Genomic DNA, 27,718 nt, shown 5'->3' with positions numbered 1-27,718 from the left:
AGCAAAAGCAAAACTGACAAAATGATCAGTGTCAGTGGCAGAATTACCAAGGTCGCATTCCACCAGTGTGGGTGGGGCCTCAAGACCCCATACGTCCCCCTATACCTCCATCTGGCATTTAACTATACAGTGGAGGGGGGTAGAAGGAGGCAATCGGCAGCCATGTGATGTCCGCGGGATGTCCCTCCAGTGAGCACAGGTTACTTCCCGAGTGTCAGTGTATACAATGGAGAGGAGAGGGGCCTCTGACCCGAGCAGGCACCAGATTCAGTGCACAAATTTGTTGCTCTGCTTGTACAGTCTTGCTGATATGTGCTGGGGTCAGAGACCCCTCCCCTCACCATTGTATACACTAACACTCGGGAAGTGAACTGTGCTCGCTGGAGGTACACCCCACGGATATCACAAGGAAGTATGTACAAGGGCTGCTGCTTCTTGCATTTAGACTTCTCGTGTAAGATAAGCATGCCACATAGCCCCTCTTTTATCACAATGCCCATGTTATACTATTTCCCCATCACACTGCCCCCCACCTGTCATACTGCCATCCACCTGTCACACTGTCCCCTGTCACACTGCCCCCTTGGCACAATCCCTCCTGTCATACTGCACCCCTTGTGTAACACTGCCCCTCCATAATTCTGCCCCCTCGTCACACTGCCCCCTTCTGTCATATTAACCCCCCTCCTGTCACACTACCCCGTCATACTGCCCCCTCTTGTTACACAGCCCCCCTCCTTTCACAGTGCTCCCTCATTACACTGCCCCCCTCCTGTCATACTTCCCAGGTATCCTTTTCCTGTCATACTGCCCCCCGTCACACTGCCCCCTCCTGTTACACTGCCCCCATCGTACTGCCCCTTCTTGTCACACTACCCCCCTTCTTTGACAGTGCCCCCTCTTATCATACTTCTCGCGCCGGTCACACTTTCCAGATACCTTTCTTTGGTCACACTGCCCCCCTCCTGTCAAAATACCCTGTCACACTGTCCCATCACACTGCCCCCCCATCCTTTCACAATACCCCCATCTTACTACTGGTCAGGGGCCCTTCATGGTTTCTTGCACTGGGGCCCTGAAGGTTATAGTTACACATCTGATCAGTGCTGGTGTGCTGGCAGTACTGAGAACATATTTTGTGGCTTTAAATTTACTCTGCAGTCACTTCATTCTTTGCAAAGTACTTTTTGTTTTTTCTCTTGATATGTGTTTTCTTTTAACTTTTTATATGCATTTTTCTTTCAACTTTTTACTTTTTATAATTGCATTTTTACAGGTGGGGCCTTAGAGGTGGGGTCTAAAAGTTCAGCGTGCCTTGCTTTCTAAGTACAAGGTCCACTTTCAAGCAGGCAATCAGTGATGCCAATACATCCTCTTAATTACTTTCCAGAGTGCCCTAGAAGTCTACAAATCCAAGGTGCCTTTATATGTACTGTAAATACTGACTTCCTATCAAGAAGGGATGCTTGGTTCTGATGTTTGCTTATTAAAGTGCTTTGAGTCTGGGCTCCTGGAATGTAGCTGATAAATCTAGGTGTCTGTACTAACAGTCTGAAACCACTTACTTAACAAGTGTGAACAGAGTCACCTTAAATCCCAGTATGCATCAACCTTTCTCTCACCTTGCTGTTGCCTGATTTTTTATAATATAATGTCATTCTGAAGTCAGCATGTTATGGGTTTGGATTATTTTTAACAGAGGTAATAAAAATAATAACAACAATAATACTAGTATAATGCTCTTCTTCCTAATGTCTCAGCAATAATGCTTCAGTGGGGAGTAGGTGAGTTATATGAAGTAATAAAGGGGCCACATTACTTAGGCATAAGACAAAAATATTAAGCTAACAAATTCAGTGTCCACCAAGGACCTAAGGCATGTGAAACTGGTAGGACAGCCATAAGAAGTCCAATGGGAGCGCAAACCAGCCAATCAAACTGCAGCATTGTTTAAACCTTGTTTAACCACCTCAATACTGGGCACTTTCACCCTCTTACTTCCCAGACCAATTTTTAGCTCTCTGTGCTCTGCACTTTGAATGACAATTACTCAGTCTACTACATGCTACACTGTACCTAAATGAAATTTTTATAATTTTGTTCACACAAATAGAGTTTTCTTTTCTTTGTATTTATTCACCACTGGGTTTTTTATTTTTTTGTGATATAAGCGAAAAAAGAGTGAACATTTTGAAAAAAAACAATATTTTCTACTTTCTGTTTTAAAAGGAATCCAATAAAATCAAATTTCGTCATAAATTTAGGCCAGATAGTTTTAAAAAACTATTAGAAAAGCACCTGCACGACCGCTACATACAGGGATATACAATGTAATACTGACATATACAGGCAGTCCCCGAGTTACGAACACCCGAGTTACAAACGACTCCTACTTATGAACGGCCTCAAATGCCGGCCACTTGTGCTCCACGCAGGTCCTGGATACCTTTCGAGCACCTCTGGACACATCCTACACTGGCGTACTACGCCCCAAATAACATAACAAGCGCCCGGAACATCCGACATCCATGAACAGGTGGCAGTTACACTAAGAGCCCTTTCACACTGTGCCGCCTAGGACGTCAGTGGTAAAGCGGTGCTATTTTTAGCTCCGCTTATTCGTTGTTTTAGCGGCACTATTCCGCCACTAGCGGGGTGGTATTAACCCCGCGCTAGCAGTCGAAAAGGGGTTAAATCCGCCCGCAAAACGCCACCGGTATCGCAGCGCTGCCCCATTGATTTCAATGGGGAGCAGCGGTGGAGGAGCGGTGAGTTCACTGCTCCTTCACCGCTCCAAAGAACCTGCTGGCAGGACTTTTTCTGATGCCCTGCCAGCGCACCGCTCCAGTGTGAAAGCCCTCAGGCTTTCATACTGGAGTGAATGGAGCAGCTGTTTTAGGGTGGTTTGCAGGCGCTATTTTTAACGCTATAGCACCTGCAAAACGCTCCAGTGTGAAAGGGGTCTTACGAACACTTACGAATACAGTTTTCCGAATGGAAGTTACACTTATAAATGCAGTGTTGTGACTTACGAACAACTTCGACTTACGAACAAACCTACAGTACTTTTGTGTTCATAACTTGGGGACTGCCTGTAATCACACACATACAGTAGGTTGGCCTTGATGGACTTGTGTATTTTTTCAGCTTCACCTACTATGTAACTATGTAACTATGTGTCTACAAGCTATGCTACGTATCACTGAAGATTGATCAGTCGTGATGTACTGACTACCTATCTCATTTCTTGAGGCCCTAAGATGTCAGGACAGTACAAATACCCCCCAAATGACCCATTTTTGTAAAGATGACTGTCCACGGTATTTAGTAAGAGGCATAGTAAGTTTTTTGAAGTTGCAATTTTTTGCCCACTATTGTTTGGGAAATGAAGATCTTTTTTTTTTCTCCACAAAATTGTCATATTAACAAGTTATTTCTCACACATGGCATAGGTAAACTTGCAATTACACACCAAAATATATTCTGCTAATCCTCCTGAGTATGTTGATACCACATCACAGCCTGGCCACATACAGAGGCCCAACATGCAGGGAGCACCGTCAGGTGTTCTAGGAGCATAAATTACACATTAAGTTTCCTGAGTAGGGATGAGCCGAACACCCCCCGGTTCGGTTTGCATCCAGAACACGCAAACGGACCGAAAGTTTGCACGAACTTTTGAACACCGTTAAAGTTTATGGGACTCGAACGTGAGAAATCAAAAGTGCGAATTTTAAAGGCTAATATGCAAGTTATTGTCCTAAAAAGGGTTTGGGGACCCGGGTCCTGCCCAAGGGGACATGTATCAATGCAAAAAAGTTTTTAAAACGTCTGTTTTTTCAGGAGCAGTGATTTTAATGATGCTTAAAGTGAAAAAATAAAATATTCCTTTAAATATCTTACCTGGGGGGTGTCTATAGTATGCCTGTAAAGTGGCGCGTTTCCCGTGTTTAGAACAGTCCCTGCACAAAATGACATTTCTAAAGGAATAAAAGTCATTTAAAACTGCTTGCGGCTGTAATGTAATGTCGGGTCCTGGCAATATGGATGAAAACTATTGAGAAAAACGGCATGGGTAACCCCCCAGCCCATTACCAGGCCCTTTGGGTCTTGTATGGATATTAAGGGGAACCCCGCAGCCAAATTAAAAAAAGAAAAGGCGTGGGGCCCCCAGGCCCCATATACTCTGAACACCAGTATACAGGCGGTCCCAAGAAAGACAGGGACTGTAGGTTTGTTCTTAAGTTGAAACTGTTTGTAATTTGGAACAGGTACATTTTGTAAGTGTAGCTCCAGCCAAAAAAATCTATTTTTAAGGTTTTTGGAAAACATAGGGAAGGGTTATCACCCCTGTAATATTTGTTTTTCTGTCTGTGCCCCTATTCAGAAGGTTTCACCTCACCTTCTGTCCCAATGACAATTGGATTTTGAAAATGTGGGGTTTTTAGGGAAACAAGGATTGGTGATAAAGCATCAGTGGAGGAGACACCTTTTTCCCATATTAACTCTTACAGGAGAGAATTTCCCTTCCTAGGGGTAGATTTCCTCTCACTTCTTGTTGTCTCCCTCCATTTGTAAGTAGGAGTCGTTTGTAAGTTGGATGTTTGAAAGTAGGGGCCTGACCTATATGCTCTGCAGAAATTTGGGCCTTAGGTGCTGGTGGTACCAGAACACTGTAAGCCCTCACAGTTACTCTTGGTGGGCGCTGGAACGGGCCCCGCTGTGAAATATTATATCAAGAATTGTAATTACATGCCCCTTTTGAACAGGGTCAGAAAAATTGGCCCTTTGGTGGTGGAGTGGTGGTGTTGCCACAACACTATAAGCCCTCACAGTTACTCTTGTTGGGCGCAGGAACGGGCCCTGCTGTGAAATATTAGATCAACAATTGTAATTACACGCCCCTGTTGAACAGGGACAGAAAAATTGGGCCTTAGGCACTGGTTGTGGTGCCACAACACTGCAACCCCTCACAGATACTCTAGTTTAGCGCCGGAACAAGCCCTACTGCAAAATATTACAGCAAAAATTGTAATTAAACGCCCCTGTTCAACAGGGGCAGAAAAATTGGGCCTTAGGCACTGGTGGTGGTGCCACAACACTGCAACTCCTCACAGATACTCTAGTTGAGCGCAGGAACAAGCCCTGCTGCAAAATATTACAGCAATTGGGCCTTAGGCACTGGTGGTGGTGCCCAGAACCAAAAATGTTCTTACAAGCTATCAACATGAACATTGAGGAGGAATAGGATAGTCACTCAGCATAACAGGATAGTCACTCAGCATCAGCATAGGCAGTCTTCAAGGGATCTCACATTCATAAAAAAAATTAGTCTGTTACATCAGCATCAGGTGCTTTGTAGCTGGTGATCCAAGACTGATTCATTTTTACGAAGGTGAGTCGATCAACCGAGTCAGTGGACAGGCGCACTCTGTGATTGGTTACAAAGCCTCCAGCAGTGATCCATCCTCAAGACCCAGTAACCCAGAGGATTTTTGGTTGCAAAGGTCTCCAAGTCTGATCTTGCCCCTAGGTATTCCTGCACCATGTAAATCAGACGTTGGTGATGGTTGCTGAAACCGATCAGACCTTGGGGCTGCGGACTAAAAAGCCAGTACTGATCCCTCTCCTTGATACCACGAATCCGAGGGTCCTTTCGCAAGCTTTGCAGGATCAGGGAGACCATGCAGTGTAGGTTTGCTGAGGCATTCGGTCCAGAGTCCTCTGAGTCACTAAGGATGACCTGATCCGCAGCCACCTCCTCCCAGCCATGTACAAGTCCATGGGTTTCTAGGGACTGTAAACGATCCCTTGAAGACTGCTGCTGATGCTCCATGCTGACACAGTCCTCCTGCTCCTCCTCTTCCTGTGTGATCAGCGGGCCCGCAGGAACACTGTCTGGATAAAGGGGGCCTTGAGAGGTAAGGAAGTCCTCCTCTTCCTCCCTCTGTTCTGCCTCAAGTGCCCTGTCCATTATTCCACGCAGCATGTGCTCCAACAGGTAGACAAGAGGGACAGTATCACTGATGCATGCACTGTCACTGCTCACCATCCTTGTGGCCTCCTCAAATTTTGATAGGACAGTGCATGCATCCTTGATCATGAGCCACTGGCGTGGCGAAAAAAGCCAAGTTTCCCTGACCCTATCCTGGTGCCATAGTCGCACAGGTACTCATTGATGGCCCGCTGCTGCATGTGCAGCTGCTACAGCATGGTCAACGTTGAGTTCCATCTGGTGGGCATGTCACAGATTAGGCGGTTCTTGGGCAGGTTGTATTCCTTTTGGAGGTCAGGCAGCCGAGCACTGGTATTTTATGACCACACACAGACTTTCCTGGCCTGCCTCAGGAGATCCTGTAAGCCCGGGTACCTGCACAAAAACCGCTGCACCACCAAATTAAGGATGTGAGCCAAACAGGGAATATGGGTGAAGTGTCCCTGTCGGAGGGCAGAGAGGAGGTTGGTGCCATTGTCGCAAACCACCATTCCTGCCTGAAGCTGGTGTGGCGTCAACCACCTCTGAGCCTGCTCCTTCAGAGCTGACAGAATCTCTGCCCCAGCGTGGCATCTGTCCCCTTAGCACAACAGCTCAAGCACCGCATGGTATCTTTTTGCCTGAGTCCTGCGTAGCCCCTTGAATGCCTATGGAGCACCGCTGGTTCCGAGGACAAATCTATAGAGGAAGAGGCCATGGAGGAAGAAGAAGAGGAGGGAGTGGAGGAGAGAGGTGTGTCAGAATCAGCAATAGTAGCATTTTGAAGGCATGGTGGCGGAACAAGTTCCAACAATACTGCACCCTGTCCTGCATCCTTCCCAGCTGCCAGCAGGGTCACCCAGTGCACCGTGAAAGATAGGTAACATCCCTGTCCATGCCTGCTGGACCATGAGTCAGCGGTAATATGCACCTTACCGCTGACCGCCCTGGCCAGTGAGGCCAAGACATTGCCTTCCACATGCTGGTAGAGATCCGGAATCGCCTTCCATGAAAAAAAGTGGTCTTTGGGAACCTGCCACTGAGGTACCACACATCCCACAAATTCACAAAAGGGGGCAGAGTTTACCAGCTCAAAAGGCAGCAGTTGGAGTGCTAGCAATTTAGCCAAGCTAGTATTCAGCTGCTGGGCATGTGGATGGCTGGGACCGAATTTCTTTCACCGGTTTAGCAACTGGGGTAGGGAAATTTGCCTGCTACAATCGGACGTTGGTGTAGCGATAGCAGATTGCCCGCAAGTACTTGGCACACCTAATTCTACACCTTCATTCCTCTCAGTGCAGGTTTCTGAGAGAACTGAAGGTATAGTGGGGTTGGAGATCCCAGTTGATGAGGAGCAAGGAGAGGTCCGCCTTGTTCTTTGGTGTGGGTCTTTTAGGTACGCTTGCCAACGGACTGCATGGGAGTTCGACACATGTCTGGCCAAGCATGTGGTGCCCAAGCGGCTGCTGTTTTGGCCACGCTTTATATGCTTCAGACATATGTTGCAAACAGCAATGGTGTGATCTGCTGCACACGTCTCAAAAAAGGCCGACACCAAAGAACTTTTGGAAAAACGCGCGGAGTCAGCAGCGCCCTGCACATGCGGAGCTCTGTGGTGGCTGGCCTTAAGCTGGCCCCTGGAGGGCATCCTGCCTTGTCGGAGATGTGCCTCCTCCTCCTCTCTCCTATCAGGCACCCACATAGAGTCAGTGACCTCATCATCCCCTCCCTCCTCATCACTGGAACAAACCTGGCAGTATGCTGCAGCTCGGGGAACATGACTGCCAGTTTGTTGTCCTTCTTGGACACCCCCTCTCTCTGGGCTCACGTTACTGTCTTCTTCAATCTGGGTACCATCATCGGAGCCTTCAAAATGCTGCGCATCCTCCTGCAGCATGTACCCCACACTGTGGTCAAACAGTTCGGGGGACTCCTCAGGGCATGATGGTGGGGCTAGGGAAGGAGTAACTGATGACATTGATGGAAGAGTCCGCTTTGGCAGCTGCATTGGCAGCCAAAGTACTCTGAGCCTGGGTGACAGAGGATGAGGAGGATGAGGACGGCTTGGTCATCCACTCTACCAACTCTTCTGCATGTTGTGGCTCAACATGGCCAGCTGCCGAAAAAAGGACAAGCGTGCCCCACGGCCACATGCTGAGGATGCACCGTGTCCACGACCAGCAATGTTGGCTGTAGACACAGAGTCTGCTTGCCCTCTTTTAGTGGCCTGTGAGCGTCTGCCTCTCCTTGTTGGCCTTCCAGACATACTGTATTTGAAATGTATTTGAATAGGTACACCAGTAATGGCCTGCAGTGAGATGTAGCTGCACAAAGCTGGGATGTATATATATATATACTGAATATACTGCAGCTAAATCTATCAACTGCCTGCCTGTAGTATATTAAGAAGAGAACAGGAACGGTCTGCAGTGAGATCTAGCTGCACAGGATACAGTACTAAATATACTCCAGCTAACTGAATGAACTGCCTGCCTGTAGTATATTAGGAACAGAACAACAGGAACGGTCTGCAGCGAGATCTAGCTGCACAGGATACAGTACTGAATATACTGCAGCTAACTGAATGAACTTGCCTGCCTGTAGTATATTAGGAACAGAGCAATAGGAATGGTCTGCAGCGAGATTTAGCTAAACTGGATACAGTACTGAATATACTGCAGCTAACTTAAAGAACTGCCTGCCTGTAGTACATTAGGAACAGAACAACAGGAACGGTCTGCAGCGAGATCTAGCTTCACAGGATGCAGTACTGAATATACTGCAGCTAACTGAATGAACTGCCTGCCTGTAGTATATTAGGAGCAGAACAACAGGAACGATCTGCAGCGAGATCTAGCTACACAGGATACAGTACTGAATATACTGCAGCTAACTGAATGAACTGCCTGCCTGTAGTATATTAGGAAGAGAACAACAGGAACGGTCTGCAGCGAGATCTAGCTGCACAGGATATAGTACTGAATATACTGCAGCTAACTGAATGAACTTGCCTGCCTGTAGTATATTAGGAACAGAACAACAGGAACGGTCTGCAGTGAGATCTAGCTAAACTGGATACAGTACTAAATATACTGCAGCTAACTGAATGAACTGCCTGCCTGTAGTATATTAGGAAGAGAACAACAGGAATGGTCTGCAGTGAGATCTAGCTACACAGAACACAGTACTGAATATACTGCAGCTAACTGAATGAACTGCCTGCCTGTAGTATATTAGGAAGAGAACAACAGGAACGGTCTGCAGCAAGATCTAGCTGCACAGGATACAGTACTGAATATACTGTAGCTAACTTAATGAACTTGCCTGCCTGTAGTATATTAGGAACAGAACAACAGGAACGGTCTGCAGCGAGATCTAGCTAAACTGGATACAGTACTAAATATACTGCAGCTAACTGAATGAACTGCCTGCCTGTAGTATATTAGGAACAGAACAACAGGAATGATCTGCAGCGAGATCTAGCTGCACAGGATACAGTACTGAATATACTGCAGCTAACTGAATGAACTGCCTGCCTGTAGTATATTAGGAACAGAACAACAGGAACGGTCTGCAGCAAGATCTAGCTAAACTGGATACAGTATATATATATATATATATATATATATATATATATATATATATATATATACTGTATATATATACTGTATATATATATATATATATATATATATATATATATAGGAAAAACACGTGGAACAATGCTTTGATGCAAAAAGTGTCCTTTTACTGAAAATTCTTCCATTACATGATTCAAATACAAGCAAGCCACTGTACAGTTCCGAGCGCAAGTCGCTCTTCGTCAGGCTTTTCTAGCTGTGTGTGAAAAGCCAAACCACACTATGTTCTCTTATCAACACCCAGTCCAGTACACACCCGTGTTCACTTAACTAATTATCATAGACAAACCACCTATACACATTTAAACATTTAACCCTACTACAAAAATCCAATTCTAGTGAACCATCTTAAATTTCCTAATAAAAAATTATTTACAACAGATTCATCCTGTTATATATCATATACCATCAGCATGACATTATGGAATAACTAGAACTCTCTCACTTAATTGATTAGATCTTTCAAATCATTTATCATAAATATAAATATAATAACATTCTTAATCATGTCTCAGATCTCTTCATAGACTCCAGCTGATATTCTGCTATCTAGTATTCCCAACGGGAGCTCTTTGTAATCGATCTAGAAGAAATGTAATACATTCAAAATATAATTGTAACTACTTTACAATCTCGTATCAAAACTTCTACACAAATAAGTATAAATCATAGTCCTTGTTCATACCTTCAGGATGCAAGGACTGTAATTTATTAATCCACCAAACTTCACGTCTTTTCAATTTCAAAATCCTATCACCCCCTCTTTTATCGTGAGGAATCTCTTCTAACACCATAAATCGTAAATCGGTGTCTTTGTGTCCCATCTCAGAGAAGTGACGCGATACAGGAAGCCCTGATTGGGGATGTCTAATTGTACTACGATGTTGTGCGATACGGTCTTTAATTTTTTGGGTCGTCTCCCCCACATAAAGGAGATTACAGGGGCATGTGAGAATATAAATCACATATGATGATTGACAGGTGTAAAAGCCATTAATTATTATCTTATTGTTAGTTCTAGGATGACAGAAATTATTGCCCTTAATCATTAAATTACATTGGATGCAATTAAGACAGGGGTAACAGCCCTTCCTTTTACTACCGAGAAAAGTCATTCTTTTCTCCTCCTGCCTATCAGGTTTAAATTCCGATCGTACCAAAAGATTGCGCAAGGTTTTATTGCGCTGATATGCTTTCATGGGAGTTAATTGAAACTCCTCTATCTGAGGATATGATCGTTTCAGTATCGTCCAATGTTTTCTCAATACATTAAAGATCTTATCACTATAACTGTTAAATTGAAAGACAAATGGAATCCTAGGTTTATCAGATGAATATCTCTTCTTATTACAATTACCAATGGGGTTCAAAATTTTATTTAGTTCCTGTCTAATTAGACCTTCTGGATAGCCCCGCTCCTTAAATTTAAAGCACATTTCATCTAATCTCTGGTCTCTTATTGTAGTATCACTCACAATCCGCATCACTCTGAGAAGTTGGCTTCTAATGATAGAACTAAAAACGTGGGGGGGATGGTAACTGTCATATCTTAATAGCTGGTTCCTATCTGTGGGCTTAGTATATATATCCGTTTCAATCCGACCTTGTTTTGTGTATGCCCGTATATCTAGAAAGGGAACCGAGTTCCCACCAATATGAATTTTGAACTGAATATTTGGTGAAATACTGTTAATCATCTCATCAAAGGTTTTGAGCGATTCAATGTTGCCCCGCCATATGGCAAAAATGTTATCTATATAGCGCCACCAAGTGGCGCAATGTTCCCGAAAAATTTCATTAACAAAAATATGTTTCTGCTCAAAATCATGCATAAATGAACAAGCATATGGCGGGGCAACATTGGAGCCCATGGCAACACCCGTCAATTGCACATAGTAACGATCCTTGAAAAGAAAATAGTTGTTATATAAAACCAAATTAAATAACTTTTCAAAAAAGGAAATCTGAGCTTCTGAGTACTCATGACAGTTCTTAATTAGACTCAACGCTGCTTCAATGCCGGCCACATGAGGAATTGATGTGTATAGACTTGTTACATCCCAAGTGACAAGGATACATTTGTCTTGGATTTGTGGTAGGTCCCTAATCTTGGACAGAAAGTCACCAGAGTCCTTGATATAGGATGGAGTAGTTTTCACCAAAGGCGATAACACTCTGTCCAATAATTTGGCCGTGGGTACAAAGATCGAATCTCTCCCCGATACAATCGGGCGTCCTGGTGGGAAATGTTTGTCCTTATGGATCTTGGGGAGTATGTACAAGACCGGAATACGGGTATGTGTTGGTAACAGAAATTCATACAGGTCATGTGAAATTAACCCTTCTTTAAACGCTGGTTTTACAATACTCTCCAAGATCTTTCTGATACTCCATGTGGGGTCTGATTGCAGAGGTTTATACACTGTGTCATCATCCAATTGCCGTTTGATCTCATTCTCATACGCCTGGGGGTCCACGATAACCACCGAACCCCCTTTATCGGCAGGTTTACAAATAATATCATTCCGTTTAGTTAGTTCCCGTAACACTATTCTTTCATGAGGGGACAGGTTGTTAGGTACATGGTCTTTAAAGTCCACTTGTTGTATTAAACGTTTCACATCTCGGGTGACCTCCTGTACAAACATCTCAACCGGTACATAAGTAGTGGGGGGAACAGATTTGGATTTCATCATCAGTCCCAAACTTTTATTACTCAACCTCCCTTCAACCATGTCGTTATGGACAAATGGTTTATGAAGAAAATGGACCTTCCATCTAATATTACGAAATAGGCGATACAGATCTTGATCTAACTGAAATGGATCTAGATGACTCTTAGGGCAATAAGATAAGCCACGGTTAAACAGTCCTACCTCATCCGATGACAGGACCCGCCTGGAGATATTATGTACTAGATCTCCCTTGATCGGCCACGGTTGCCTCGTGTATTGCGGTATCTGTCGTGACTCCCTTCTCTGTTGTAACGGGACCTGGTTTGCATCCGAGTAGTGGACAATTCTCTCCGATCTGTTTGTAAAAAATTAGATGAGGAATCGGTGTCTGTATTGACTGATGAGTTATCGGACATTTCCCTCCTGTGGCTTCCATACTCGCTACGACCTCGTCGGTTGTATGGACGCGGCCATCGGTATACCTGGTTCCTCTCATAATCCTCGATGTCCCGATCAAATTTGTTGCGTTTCCTGGTCTCCAGTTCGCAACGATATTTGTTAATGTTTCCATCAGCCAACTCTTTACACTTATTAAACTACTCCAAAGTCATTGCTGTGCGTAAATCTGATTCAATCTTAGTAAGTTGTTCCGACAATGAAGCCAGTTCCTTATGTATAAATGAAATAGTTAAAGTGTTAATTTCACATGACCTGTATGAATTTCTGTTACCAACACATACCCGTATTCCGGTCTTGTACATACTCCCCAAGATCCATAAGGACAAACATTTCCCACCAGGACACCCGATTGTATCGGGGAGAGATTCGATCTTTGTACCCACGGCCAAATTATTGGACAGAGTGTTATCGCCTTTGGTGAAAACTACTCCATCCTATATCAAGGATTCTGGTGACTTTCTGTCCAAGATTAGGGACCTACCACAAATCCAAGACAAATGTATCCTTGTCACTTGGGATGTAACAAGTCTATACACATCAATTCCTCATGTGGCCGGCATTGAAGCAGCGTTGAGTCTAATTAAGAACTGTCATGAGTACTCAGAAGCTCAGATTTCCTTTTTTGAAAAGTTATTTAATTTGGTTTTATATAACAACTATTTTCTTTTCAAGGATCGTTACTATGTGCAATTGACGGGTGTTGCCATGGGCTCCAATGTTGCCCCGCCATATGCTTGTTCATTTATGCATGATTTTGAGCAGAAACATATTTTTGTTAATGAAATTTTTCGGGAACATTGCGCCACTTGGTGGCGCTATATAGATGACATTTTTGCCATATGGCGGGGCAACACTGAATCGCTCAAAACCTTTGATGAGATGATTAACAGTATTTCACCAAATATTCAGTTCAAAATTCATATTGGTGGGAACTCGGTTCCCTTTCTAGATATACGGGCATACACAAAACAAGGACGGATTGAAACAGATATATATACTAAGCCCACAGATAGGAACCAGCTATTAAGATATGACAGTTACCATCCCCCCCACGTTTTTAGTTCTATCATTAGAAGCCAACTTCTCAGAGTGATGCGGATTGTGAGTGATACTACAATAAGAGACCAGAGATTAGATGAAATGTGCTTTAAATTTAAGGAGCGGGGCTATCCAGAAGGTCTAATTAGACAGGAACTAAATAAAATTTTGAACCCCATTGGTAATTGTAATAAGAAGAGATATTCATCTGATAAACCTAGGATTCCATTTGTCTTTCAATTTAACAGTTATAGTGATAAGATCTTTAATGTATTGAGAAAACATTGGACGATACTGAAACGATCATATCCTCAGACAGAGGAGTTTCAATTAACTCCCATGAAAGCATATCGGCGCAATAAAACCTTGCGCGATCTTTTGGTACGATCTGAATTTAAACCTGATAGGCAGGAGGAGAAAAGAATGACTTTTCTCGGTAGTAAAAGGAAGGGCTGTTACCCCTGTCTTAATTGCATCCAATGTAATTTAATGATTAAGGGCAATAATTTCTGTCATCCTAGAACTAACAATAAGATAATAATTAATGGCTTTTACACCTGTCAATCATCATATGTGATTTATATTCTCACATGCCCCTGTAATCTCCTTTATGTGGGGGAGACGACACAAAAAATTAAAGACCATATCGCACAACATCGTAGTACAATTAGACATCCCCAATCAGGGCTTTCTGTATCGCGTCACTTCTCTGAGATGGGACATAAAGACACCGATTTACGATTTATGGTGTTAGAAGAGATTCCTCACGATAAAAGAGGGGGTGATAGGATTTTGAAATTGAAAAGACGTGAAGTTTGGTGGATTAATAAATTACAGTCCTTGCATCCTGAAGGTATGAACAAGGACTATGATTTATACTTATTTGTGTAGAAGTTTTGATACGAGATTGTATTGTAGTTACAATTATATTTTGAATGTATTACATTTCTTCTAGATCGATTACAAAGAGCTCCCGTTGGGAATACTAGATAGCAGAATATCAGCTGGAGTCTATGAAGAGATCTGAGACATGATTAAGAATGTTATTATATTTATATTTATGATAAATGATTTGAAAGATCTAATCAATTAAGTGAGAGAGTTCTAGTTATTCCATAATGTCATGCTGATGGTATATGATATATAACAGGATGAATCTGTTGTAAATAATTTTTTATTAGGAAATTTAAGATGGTTCACTAGAATTGGATTTTTGTAGTAGGGTTAAATGTTTAAATGTGTATAGGTGGTTTGTCTATGATAATTAGTTAAGTGAACACGGGTGTGTACTGGACTGGGTGTTGATAAGAGAACATAGTGTGGTTTGGCTTTTCACACACAGCCAGAAAAGCCTGACGAAGAGCGACTTGCGCTCGGAACTGTACAGTGGCTTGCTTGTATTTGAATCATGTAATGGAAGAATTTTCAGTAAAAGGACACTTTTTGCATCAAAGCATCGTTCCACGTGTTTTTCCTATCCTTTATGGTGGAAGCTTGGGAGTCCACCCTGACGGTGCCTTGATTGAATAAGGATTGAAAGAGAAGAGGGTAACCCACCTGATGTTTATATATATATATATATATAAAGCCTGGTATATATATATATATATATATATATATATATATATACTAAATATACTGGAGCTAACTGAATCAACTGTCTGCTCAATCTATCTAAATGAAATGAAATGACACACTTTCTCTCTCTCTCTCTCTCTCTCTCTCTCTCTCTGAACGCCAGAACACACTACACACAGCCGACGTGTAGGCGGCCTTATATAGTGTGGGGCATGTACTTAATCCCCTGAGCCATAATTGGCCAAAGGCACCCTGGCTTTGGCCAATTATGCCTCTGTTTGCTTACGGCGCTGTGATTGGTCAAAGCATGCGGGTCATAGTGCATGCTTGGCCAATCATCAGCCAGCAAACCACTGCGATGACACAGTGCATTATGGGCGGTGACGCACCGCTCGAATTTGGCGCGACCGGCCCATAATGTTCGATCTTCGTCGAACGATCGAACAGCCAATGTTCGAGTCGAACTCATGTTCGACTCGAACTCGAAGCTCATCCCTATTCCTGAGTACCTATCACATTTTTGAAAGCCCTGGAGTACCAGGACAATAGAAACGCCCACAAGGATAGGTAGAATGGATCCGCGCTATGGATAGGGGTACTTTCCAAATATGTTAAGAGCTGCTGCCTCTACATGTATAATTCCACCTAGGTGGAGAATACTAAACTGTGAACAAAAGACAAATGTAGGTATGGCGCTGCTCTGGTGTGGTGTAATTTTTATAATAGGTTAACCTCCTGTGCCATGTATAATGGCCTAATTGAGATCTAAGGGCTAAATATTTTAAATTGTATGTGTTATCTTGCAAAAGTCTAGGGTATTGTGTATGTGAACCTAAAACACAGTATGGTGCTAAAAGTGATTTCTTTGAGAATCAAAACTTATTTAAAACATATTATGTGAACAAAATAAAAAAATAAAATATAAAAATATTAAAAGTGCAAAGTGAATCTATCAGATCCGGTATGAGATATAGCCTTAAAAATCCGATTTGTATTTGTTTTCCAAGAATGTGTTCACCTCTCCTCACAGGCTCTGTGTGAGGAGAAGGAGAGCCGATCGCCTGGCAACATCTCTCTATTTACATTACATAATGGCTATGATTAGACACAGCCATCATGTGATCAGTAGGGCCAATCAAAGAGCCCTCCTGCCGATCAGAGATGCGCTGTTGTCAGGGGGACATGACCGCATAGGGATTGTGTGGCTGCACGGGCAGCAGCCACATGATCCCGCTCCTTCTCAGGGACGTTCAGGAACCTCCACTCAGGAGGAGGAAGCGCCCACCCTGCCGTTTATATGCAGTGGCCAGGTGGGAAGAAGTTAAAAGGCTAAAACAGAGGCAAAACTGATCATCACTAAGAGTTGAGTCATTGCATAGCACACCTCATAGCATGATGCAACTAGAGAAAAGGAGGTGCACTGTTTTTTTTTCAAGCGGAATTCAAGACAAAATTAGATTTTTCAGGATAATGCTTAGGTACAATTGCATTTCTAGATAACAGCTTGACTTTTTATTTTCAGATCTACTTTAAAGCCCAACATTAGGAGAACTTTAAAGTGGTTTTAAAGGCTGAAGGTTTTTTTACCTTAATGCTGCTTGCTGTGGGGACACTCGGCAGGAGAGAGGGGCCAGGAGCACCGGCAGGACCCGAGAAGAGGAGGATCTGGACTGCTCTGTGCAAAACCACTGCACAGAGCAGGCAAGTATAACAAGTTTGTTATTTTTAAACAAAAGAACACAAGACTTTAGTATCGTGTTAACTTATCACTTGCAGTGGAGCTGTGACTGCACTGCAAGGATTAATTGCTTGCTTTGTGTAGAGGAGCAGAGATTTACCTGATCCTCCACTCTCTCAGTAGGCGGCCCACCCCCACAATCCGGCAATGAACTGTCGCTCGGAATCCCCACATCCAGTGCAGGGCTATTGACCCTTCTCTGGTCTTGATGATGTCAAGAACTTAGACTAGCAGAGTGAGGAGGTGCAGATGCTGAGAGGACTGGTCGGTGGATCAGGTAAGTAGATCTCCTTTTATTATTGCCATAGACCTAAACAAGCAATTAACGCTTGTAGTATATGCACAGCCCCACTGCAAGAGATCATTTTTAGATGCCTGGAGACGGGCTTTAAAGTGGACTTCAAATTGACTCCTGAGGTCCTTTTAACTATCCTGAACCTATTCTTGTGCCAAAACATGGCTCCATATTAGCCTCATTGTTTTACTTTTTTTTTACAGAAAGAAAGCATGGTTGCTGCCTGTCACCCCCAGTTGTAACTGACAGCTTCATTCCCCACTAATGAGCAGAAACTAATCAGAGTGGTTTGCAATCTAGTGTTCACTATGTCAACTTTGAAATAGTATGTGACACCAGCGCAAGGGATCAAAGTGCAGTAAAAGCATGTAACACCCTTTAGTGTGTGTTAGAAGTTAGTACAGGGTGTGTTAGGCTCCCCCTGGTCTAGAAGGTTGAAGAATCTTCTAGAATTAGTGGGTGGAGGTTAGGAGGAGCTGCCTTGAATATTTGTGAGGCCTCGGCCAATGCCCAGAAGCGGCTGGCAGGGGGCAGAGCTTACCTCATAAAAAGACATGGGCCATGCCATCAGGGCCAGCTGGGTGGAAAATAGAGATACAGTGCTGAGGAGGCGGTCAATGGCCCTCAGGGGTGCCCCCTAGTCTGGGAGAGGGGTGCCCTGCCTAGCACATGGAAGGAAGCCCTTCCTGCAGGCACAGGAGCAAGAGAGGACAGAGTGAGTAGAGCAGCCCTGTGGGGGCTAACACTAAGGGGGGGTGACTGACACATGTAGCCAGTCTCCCTTGAAAACAGCGGTGTGCTTAAGTCTTCAGCCTTTCCCTAGAGATCTCCTGGGAGTCAGCCAGGTGGGCTGGTGAAGAGTTAGTCGGATGGACTGGTGTGGAGAGACAGCCAGGAGGGATGATGAAAAGAGTAGTTGCAGCCAGGTGGATTGGCAGTGCCTGAAGAGGTGGTGCTGGTGCAGAGGCCACAGAGTAGGAGTTACAAGCTGTTTCACTACAACTGTGCTACAAAAAAATGGGGCTATGATTTTCTGCCTGTAATGGGTTATTGGCTAATCTGACTGGGAGCCTGTCAGATAAATCAGAGTGATGCAGCTGGATCAAGCAAGTGAATGTGCAGAAGAAAAGTGAAGGAGACTGTATATAGACAGCATATAGAAAGATGTCCTTGAAGTTTTGTTGAAGTCAAGTGGGCATCCCATAACCTCCCATCCCTATCCACGTTATTAACCCTCTAATATAAAACAAAAAACAAAGTCAAGGACTGTTCTCTGACTCTGAATGCTCTAAAAAATTAAGGTGGTTCTGGCTGTGCAGGAGTGGGGGGGTGCAAGTTCATCAGCAGTCCCTATGGGGGTGTGCTACAAACAATAGGTTTTTATTGAAATTTTAATTAAAAGCATAATCAATGCCGGAAAGATCCATACTCAAAGGGCCTCTAGCTTTGGGAAGCCTTTGTACAAACTAGGCAAAATAGGAAGCTGACCTGGGCAAGACCCTGGATTAGGCAACATGGAACAACATTTGGTTGGCCTGCTCCAAGTGTTCTACAAATATCTTGGCTCAAAAGAATGCATTTAAATTTCTTTCCAGTTGATACATGACCCCTGATCGCGTGTCCTGGTTTGTTCCTACCGCATCCCCAATGTGTTTTTGGGGCTGTAGAGAATGGGGTACCTTACTTCACATTTGGTGGACTTGCCCTAAAGCAATCTGTTTCTGGTCTCGAGTGTATGCCAGAAAACGTAGCTGTGCTTCTGGCACATAACCTGTGGGAAGCTTTATTACATAAACCTATAGCAGCTTTGTCCAAAAACCAGCGGAGATGGGTGGGTTTTGTTTTCTTGGCGGCCCGCCAAACACCTAAGGCCTGACATCAACAGTTCCTCCACCTTGCTGAAGTCAACATCTACTCATGGCGCAAACAAGAACATCATGTAAATGGGATTTTAAGGTCAACATTAACAAAGAAGAAAATTAAAAAATGTAGATTTTATTTTACAAAGATTTAAAAAGCAATTTATATAAATAGCAAGTATATAAACATAAGAAAAAGGAAAAAATATATGATACAATACAGTAGTGGCAAAAAGTTATTGAATCCAACGCGTTTCAAAATAGTTAATTTATAATCTTCTTCAGGGATAAATTTTTGCCATTATCTGAAAGGCACAAATATGATACAAGTATACAAAAATCTTACATACTTCAAACCATATATATATATATACAGGAATGAACATAGAAAATATATACAAAAAACTTACAAAAATCATGATAGACATAACGGATTTTCAGTGAATCACTCAAAGACGTCTTTGTTTAAATTATTATAAATTAACTATTTCGAAACGCATTGGATTCAATAATTTTTTGCCACTACTGTATTGTATCACATATTTTTTCCTTTTTCCTTCTGTTTATATACTTGCTATTTGTATAAATTGCTTTTTAAATCTTTGTAAAATAAAATCTACATTTTTTAATTTTCTTCTTTGTTAATGTTGCCCTTAAAATCCCATTTACATGAGGTTCTTGTTTGCACTTTTTAGGGATGGTGGCAATTTTTCACACTAATCTTTGAGAGTCTACTTTTCTTAACATCTACTCTTGGGGACCATGGTGCATGAGAAGCTCACCTCTATCCTCAACGATATGCATGCTCAATTTCTGAAAGTGTGAGAACCAGGGCTTGCACATAATGTTAATACGCACCTGGAGCGCTTTTTTCTTTCAGTCTGACATCATTGATGATACATTGTTTTTTTTTTATAAATTCTTTATTGTTTCATAGGTTTCACAATACAATTCATTACAATCATACAGTGTCTTCTTGATACATCTTAAGTAATTCTATCCATCTGTATATCTTGTATTACCTTTGATTGGCTCTATAATTCCTTGTGATTTTCAAGGGAGGGCAGAAAATTTACAACCCCCCCTTCCTACCTTCCTACCTCTCCCCTCTCTTCTCCTCTCCACCAGACACCTCGATCCTCTATTCTCATTAACAGATTTTTTTATGTCATTCTAATCTCTCCCTGTACACCAAATACGGGGTCCATGTTGTCCGGTATCTCTCATCTTGATCTTTCATTGCCAAAGTAAGATTTTCCATTTGTTGGATTTCTGCAATTCTAGCAAGCCATTGTGCCCTAGTTGGAGGGTTGTCTATTTTCCACAAAACAGGGATACAAGCCCTAGCTGCCATTAAAAGATGTCTCAGCAGCAAATTTTTGAATTTTTCCACTGATATAGGGATATCAAGCAGCAAAAAAGTTGCCGGTCTATCTCCAAGGGAGATTCCTGTTATTGTTTTAATAGTTTCGATAACCATTTCCCAGAACTCTCTAATTCTTGTGCATTCCCAAAAAATATGTAAAATTGTGCCTTCTACTTCGTGATATCTCCAGCAGACATCGGACACTTGGGGGTAAATCCGATGTAGTACATTCTGTGTTCTATACCATCTGGTAAGAATTTTGTAACCACCCTCCTAATATCTTCTTGCTACTGATGCCTCTTGATTAAATAGCAAAATCCTGCCCTTCTGTTCTTGGGAGAATGACGTCTCCAGATCTCTCTCCCGTGCTTGAAGGAAAGTAAGTTCCTGGGATGTCTCTACTCCTGTCAATATAAGTTGTAAAAATAAGTAAATGTAAAAATAAGACAGTGAGTGTCTCATTGACTCTCCCTTCAAACATATATCCTCAAACGCAGTCAATGCTCTCACTTCTGCGTACATATTTGATTTAGACCTGATAAAGGCTTCTAGCTGCATCATTCTAAAAAAATCTAATTCAGGTGCTATTTCTTTTTCAGTCTCTTTTTTTGACATTAGACAATTATCTGCTGAAAAGTGAATGATCCTGCTGAAGCCTCTATGTCGTATTGCTCTAAACCAAGGGTCTGTCATTCCCAGCTGAAACGCCGGTGTGCCCAGACCCGGGAGCAATGGACTAGGATTTGTCGAGATAGGCTTTTTTTTAAATATCTGTTTAATCGTCCGCAAAGTAACGCCTATTGGATGTTTCCTGATTTCTGTTGGCACCTCAGCTTCTGGAATCCATACTAGACCTTCCAATGGAATATCTATCGATGCCTGCTCTATCTGTATCCAGGGCTTCTTATTTTTAAGCCCACACCACTCCATAACTCTGGCTAAATGTGAGGCATCCTGGTATCTTATTGGATCTGGAAACCCTATCTCTCTTTTTCCTTTGGGAAGTGATAATATAGTACTCTTGCTGGCTTCCCAGCCCAAATAAACCTCAAAAATCTTGATCTTAGATCTCTTAAGAAGCTTGGTGGAATCTTAATTGGCAGAGTCTGTATTAAATACAAAAGTCTTGGCATCACATTCATCTTAATAATATTTGTTCTCCCGAACCATGTAAAAATCTCTTTGTCCCATCTCAGGAGATCAAGTTTAATCTGTCTTGCCATTGGTATGTAGTTAAGCTCAAATAACTAATTTAAATTCTTCAATATTTTCGTCCCTAGATAACTTATATGCGAATTAGTCCATCTAAAATCAAATTGTGTGGTTACCAACTGTAGGAGGGGTGTGTTTATTTCTATCCCCAATGCTTCCGATTTCCCATAATTTACCTTAAAATTTGATATTTTCCCATACTCACGTAGCTCCATCAGCAAGTATGGAAGGGATATGACTAAGGAGGTCACAAAAAAAATAAGTCGTCGGCAAAAGCCGCAATTTTCTGTTCTTCTTCCTTTATTTTTATCCCCTTAATGTTCAAGTTTGCCCGTATTTTCCTTAAAAAAAGGATCTATTGTCAAAATAAAAATCAGGGGTAAAAGAGGGCACCCCTGTCGCGTTCCATTTTGAATGCAGACAAACTCTGAGATTCTATCGTCTATCTTTACCCTAGCGCTTAGTGTTGACTATAAGTTGGAAATCCATCTATCTGATGCTCACATTGTGGCTGGATAGTGGTCTCCCGCAGTACCCCTCCTCTCTCCTACCCTAATTCTCTTTTCTCTACCAGGCGAAGGGCCTGGTATGGACTAGGGGGAGGGGGGAACCCTACATTGTTTTTTTTTTAACATTTTTCTATTGCCGGGCAATTCCTGGCATTTTTTTCTTTACATTCATCTGTCAGTGGGGAAGCCTGCTGACAGAGGATGAGTCATGGTTGTTAAGGACGTGGGCGGCCGACTTCCTGGCCCGCTGCTTAACAACCAGCTATTTCTTCACACAGAATTTGAATCGGTTGATTGTTTTTCAACCGATCCTAATTCTAATCGTTTAGAAAAGTTGGAATTTGTTAGAGAATTAATAAATGAAACAAGTTTTAATGAAAACGAAACAAAATTTAACGAAAACGAAACTAAACTAATTCTGAAACCAAACTAAACTAATTCAATAATGAAATAAAAATAGTAACATAACGAATCTATCTGAAACAAAACAAATTTTTCCATTCTGCACATGTCTAACTAATACAGTCCAATGTTTATTTAAAGATAAAACCTGCCTCATCTCTCCTTATTACATTGTGTCCTTACCAAGCTGCTTACATGCTGCCAAGCCACTGTACAATATTTGACTATTGTCTCTGAAATAGTCTAACACTATAGTAACACTATAGTTACTATTTTAAGATGAAACCTGCCTTGTGTCTTCTTTTTGCTACTTATTCATGTGCTTGTGTACTGTCCAGACTTTGGTCAATCTCTACAAAATACATACCCCCTTCCCCCCATCCAACTACTTACCCCGTCACCTGTGCAGTAGGAGCGACTGCCAGGAGGCCTGGCTGTCATGCTGGGAGCGCTCTCTGTGAGGAGAAGCGTGCTGTCAACTTGTAAACACAAAAGCTTGCACAGGAAGTTGCCTTCTGTTTGTAGAATAAGTGGTGAACACAGGGCTAGTGCCAGAAGTGGTGGTACAGAGTACCGCTATGCTCTGGACAACAAAAAGCCCTGCTAACATTAGTGACACTGCAGTCACTCCTATCAGTGTATAGGAGGGAAGGGAGCTTCTGGAGCTCCCAGCATGCACCTGACTCTACATTGAAATGCTGCACCCGAGGCACATGTCTTTTCTGCCCTCCCTTTTCCTCTTGAGAGAGGGGTTATGTAATGTAGGGTTGCAATTCGGATGTGTTCTTGTGCACTTTGTTTTGACATCTTATTCACTTTTTAAGCAGTGTGAGGGTGTGAAAAAAAATTATAAAACTATACTTATAAAATATTTTGGCAATTGCCAATTTGGCAGTTGAGGGCTTTAATTTGTCTATAACTTTTGGTCCTGTTGTGGCACCTACTTTAACTGGTGAATTAAAGTCTTTTACTGATTGATAAAAACTGGAGGGTGTCACATATAAAAGATCTGTTGGATGAATTTCACAAGCATTCATTCAGGTTGCATAGTATTTTTGCTAATACTATGGCTTCCTTTGATCGTCTAAATGTAAAAGTTGTAGGATTAATTATACATATGGGCGGGGAAAAGGGCTAGGTTTAATAGAACTTTCTATCCTACCAAAACCTAAAGGCAGAATTGGGTTTCCAGATCCCATCTAGTACAAAGAAGCCATTCATTTGACTATACTCCTGGACTGGTATACTCAAAAAGATAGAAAATCCCTATATTATAAGCTACCTTCCTGTCTTCTGGATCATGTAGATCCACCCTACATTGCGAAGTGGGAATCTATAATGACTTGGGCATCAGACTTTTGGAAGAACAGAAGACATGCATGATACCTTTTGCTCACACCCCTTCTCTTGCCAGCTCTATACAAGAAACAGGTTTCAAATTTTTGACACATTGGTATAGGGTCCCTACGATCTTACACAAAATTTTTACGAGCACACCGACCCTTTCATTGGCGCTGTTCCCAGCCTGAGGGCACATTTCTCCATATGTTCTGGAGTTGTCTGGTTCTGAAACCATTCTGGGTTAGAGTTCGTGACCTCGTATTCAAACTCACTAATGTTCAATTGAGAGACGACCCGGCAGCCTATCTGCTTCATTTAACTCCCATGTCATCCAGATGTAATAAAAGGTCACTTACGATTCAGTTACTTAATGAAGACAGGACCTGCATCCTGCTTTTCTGGAAGCAACCTATGGCTCCCCTGCTAAGTGTTTGGCTACACAAAATTGAGATTTAAAGAATGGAAGATACCCTTGCAAAACTTGATTCTATTGGACCGACTATACCCTTTCCTTTAAATATATCGCAGACCTCGCCACCTGAACCTGGCCGGTTCATAGCCTCCACTCCTGGAGCCTTGACATGTACCTTTTGGGGGTTATCTCCCATGTCCTCCAGGAGCTTTCGCTCCTGAGGGCCACTGTATGGTGCTGCTGGGGTTGGATTGCACACCTTCTTCTTTTCCAGATGGCCACCTTGTCACTAGCCTCTAGCTATGATCACTGTTCTGGGATCTGCAGAACAGGCTCCTGACTGTCTATGTGCCTGACCTGGATTTCATGTGACATATAAACCTCAAATCCTAAACCAACGGATCTCAAGAATCTACCCTAGCACTCCACACCCTAGCACTAGCATGCCTAGACCAAACCCCTATGTGACATTTGTCTCTACTATATTCTACAATTATCACAGGAAAGCATCGCCAGGATCCTACTGAAGACAACATTCTCCCAAGCCCAAACAGACTTTGGCCATCTCATATCAAGAGAACGGATACAAATTATTGACACGGTGTTAAGACCAATTTTGCCTGCTGGTGGCACTGTGGTGCTCTGGGCAGAAAGCTGCAATTTTAGTGTCCACCAGCAGGTCTTTCCCAGCAGCCAGCAGGTTGCAGCTATCAGCTCCACCTGGTCACATCCGCTAGGAGGGTACTTAAAGTGTTACTAAACCCACAACAGTAAAATCAGTCTGTAAATGCAGTAAAGCATGCTTGTTATACTCACTGTGGAACCTAAGGGGTTAATCCTCTGCATTGTGCAAATAGTCTTTTCGATCCAGCCTCCTCTGATCATCTCCTTTTTCCACTGTCTCAAAAAAATCACCTGATATCCACAGAGCCAGGGGACAGGTTGCACATGCTCGGTTTGGTGTGTATTGCTAGAGAGTTTTTTTTTTTTTCTTGGGAGAGTGCATGTGATATGCACAGGGCCAATCAGCACTGTCCAGACAGAGGGTCAGGGGTCCTGCATTCTAATTGGGCAATTAGAGGAGAATGAAAACTCCTCCTACAAGCTTTAACCAGACACTCATAGAAGTCATAGGACTGTGCTAACTGCTAATAAAAAATAGGTATTTAGCAGTGCACTGTGGAAGAACAGATATAGTGAATGCAGGGTCTTGGGTTTAGTAACACTTTAAGTTCCACCATTGCTACTGCTCCTTGCCTCTGTGTTTTGGCTGCTCCTGCTTGTACCCTGTTTGTCGTGCGGCTGCCTGACTCTGTATTACTCTTGATCTTGCTGTTTCCCTTGCCTTGCATCCAGTATCCAGTATCTCGGTCCTAACATACGGTGGTATAAATCCCAGCAGCTATTACATCAAGTATACCCTCAGGTATCACCTCTCTGTTAGCGGTGCCAAGACACAAAAATCACACTCCTACACATTTTTGGGGGCTTTCCTAGACTACAGGACTTCTGGTCTTTGCTAAGAATTCCACTGTACCCTGGACCTGAGTAGAAAGTGACACTAAGTGTTAGGCCCCTTTTAGGTAGAGCCCCCCCCCCCCACAGTGATGTCAGGGGTGAGTCAGCACCCACATATATGCTAGGCAGGGAGTGATGTACGCAGTCTTGGGGCTTGAGAGCAAAACACTCCACACCTTTGAGCATGTAACAAACACACATGGGCTCTGGACATAGCAGGAGGCTAGGTGGAGTGGACCTGTATGCAGGAGGAGCTGTCTGTAGACATTCTGTCCCTTAAGGTGGTGTGGGCTAGGGCGAATTGCAAAAGTCTTTTTTTTAGGCCAGGTTGTAGATCCCTGTATGAGGCTGCTTCCCCAGAGCGTTCCCAGGAAAGGAGTACTCAGCTAGAAGGGATCTACAGACAACACAGTCCTGTGAGTTCTGATGACCCAGGGCAGAGAAGAGACTAGAGGGATAAGCTCAATAATAACATGCAATGCCAAGCTGTGATTCCCAAAGCAAGCAAAGTACTTTCTTTTATTAAGAGAGGTATGGACTCCAGAGAGAGCGATATTATTTTGCCCCTGTACAAATCATTAGTAAGACCTCATCTGGAATATGCAGTTCAGTTTTGGGCAACAGTTCTCAAAAGGATATCAGGGAACTGGAAAAAGTGCAGAGAAGGGCAACCAAACTGATAAGAGGCATGGACAAACTCAGCTATGAGAAAAGATTAGAGGAACTGGATTTATTCTCTCTCGAGAAGAGGAAATTAAGGGGGGATATGACCAACATGTACAAATATATAAGGGATCCATATAGTGAACTTGTGTTGAGTTATTCACTTTACGGTCAACACAGAGGACAAGGGGGCACTCTTTACACCTAGAGGAAAAAGAGATTTCATCTCCAAATACGGAAAGGTTTCTTCACAGTGAGAGCTGTGAAAATGTGGAATAGGCTCCCTCCAGAGGTGGTTCTGGCCAGCTCAGTAGATTGTTTTAAGAAAGGCCTGGATTATTTCCTAAAAGCACACAGTATAACTGGGTACTGACATTTATAGGTAAAGTTGATCCAGGGAAAATCCGATTGCCTCTCGGGGGTCAGGAAAAAATTTTTTCCCTTAGTGCCCTTTCACACTGGGGCGGTTTGCAGGCACTATTGCGCTAATAATAGCGTCTGCGAACCGACCCGAAAGTGCCGCTGCTTTGATTCCAGTGTGAAAGCCCCGAGGGCTTTCACACTGGAGCGGTGCGCTAGCAGGATGGGAAAAAAAGTCCTGCTAGCAGCATCTTCGGAGCGGTGAAGGAGCGGAGTGTATACCGCTCCTTCACCGCTCCTGCCCATTGAAATCAATGGGACGGCGCGGCTATACCACCGGCATAGCGCCTCTGCAGAGGCGCTTTACGGTGGTTTTTAGCCCTTTCTCGGCGAATACCGACGGTAAAGCGCCGCTTACAATAGCAGCGTTTTACCGCCGCCGCCGCCCCCACCCCAGTGTGAAAGGGCCCTTACTGTAGCAAATTGGATCATGTTTTGCTGGGGTTTTTTGCCTTCCTCTGGATCAACTGTGGGTATAGGATTGGGTACACAGGATTGTTTGATATTATTTTTTATTAATTTTATTTTTTATTTATTTTTATGGTTCAACTAGATGAACTTGTGTCTTTTTTCGACCTAACTAACTATGTAACTATGTGACTCCAGAATGTATATCCT

At 43.0% G+C, this 27,718-nt stretch overlaps 1 long non-coding RNA gene across 2 annotated transcripts in view; it reads left to right on the top strand.

Annotated features, from left to right (window-relative positions):
- LOC141128491 (uncharacterized) overlaps nucleotides 1–27,718 on the top strand; it is a 78,656-nt gene that overhangs the window by 10,347 nt on the left and 40,591 nt on the right. The window lies entirely within an intron of this gene.

The sequence above is a fragment of the Aquarana catesbeiana genome, linkage group LG02, assembly GCF_042186555.1.
Source record: "Aquarana catesbeiana isolate 2022-GZ linkage group LG02, ASM4218655v1, whole genome shotgun sequence".
NCBI classification, from domain to species: Eukaryota; Metazoa; Chordata; class Amphibia; order Anura; family Ranidae; genus Aquarana; species Aquarana catesbeiana.
The sequence above is the reverse complement of the archived record's forward strand: the minus strand, read 5'-3'. Positions and strand labels throughout refer to the sequence as shown.